We start from the raw sequence: 1,337 nt of genomic DNA, 5'->3' as shown, positions 1-1,337 counted from the left end.
ATTAAGTGATGGGAGACAGCGGGTCCGTGCTAGGTTGCAAGGAGGAACTGAAGGTTAACTCTGGGCCAAGTGAGAGACATAGAGCCAATAAAAAAGCCATCACGGACAAAGACCGAAGCCCAAAAATGGCAAGAGGACACCACAATACCAGACCCCCATGCCCAGACATCCCCAAGGGGGAGTCAGGGACACCGCAAAAGAGTGCCACGGGGCCCAAGGGGAACAAAAGCGGCGCCGCCGACGCCCGGCGCCTTTTGTTTTTTGTTTTTTTAAAAATAAATTTTTCTTTTAATTATTTTCCACGAAACCCCGGGGGGAAACCCGCCGAGCCCGCCCCGTTTGGAAGCTTCCGGTTGGACCTAAATGCGCCCCACTTTCCCCGACAGGTAAAAGGTCTCCGCTTCCTTTTTACCGGAACTGTTCTTTCTGTTGTTCCCCCGTTCAACTCGCTGGTAATTTGGGGAAATAAACTGTTGGTTAAGGGGAAGTTCCTTTTCTTCAGTATTTGCCGTATTTACATTTCCAAGTAATAAAATTTAAATTTACAACATGTAAATCGCTAAATTCATTTAATTTATGAAACTATTTTCGGATGTCAATTTCTTACTTAATGGTAATCGAATTGAATCGATCTCAAACATTCCCGTATTACACCCGTCGCTGCGACCCAGTTAATACCTCCTTTATTCTATGTGGTACCGACTAGTCCTCTTGTGGGCTGGGGTCGTCGACTTGAGTCTTTTGGTTTGGCTAGGTGCGCGTGCCGCGTTGCGCTGTCTTCGTTGTGGTCCTAGATTCTAGACGTACTGTCCCACCGTCTTGGGTTCTATAAGTTCAGTGACCCCGTCACCTTGCTTCACCTCTGTAAACCGTGTCAAAGTTAATGATCACGGTACGAGAAAACTGTGGACTATCCAATTTGATTTTTAACGAGACTACTTTCACTACATTTACTTGTTGTTTTTATTTTATTCAATGTATACACAAATAACCGATACCATCAAATAACAATACAAGTTAATAAACTAATAATTTTACCATTTTGCCTAGAAGAAAAGGTATACCCACAAAATCTCAATCTAGATCAGAGATCAGTAACACACGAGTTTCACGTGGGTCTACTTCGGTAAAATATAATTTACATTTTTGGTTAGAAGGGGCCCCGTATGGGGGCCTGGGGGGATCTCCTACACTACAGGGTTGGTGGTTAAATACAAGATGTTATGACTTATGTAAACTTCGAAATTACTACATTACACAGAAAGAACACGACCGTCCTGTTTATCTTTGTATTTACCGGCCCTTCGTGAAGCGCGTGCGCGTGTGTGATGAATTTT

Source organism: Notothenia coriiceps, unplaced genomic scaffold (assembly GCF_000735185.1).
Source record: "Notothenia coriiceps isolate Sejong01 unplaced genomic scaffold, NC01 NC01_scaffold00000339, whole genome shotgun sequence".
Lineage (NCBI taxonomy): Eukaryota > Metazoa > Chordata > Actinopteri > Perciformes > Nototheniidae > Notothenia > Notothenia coriiceps.
This window is presented reverse-complemented; position numbering follows the sequence as displayed.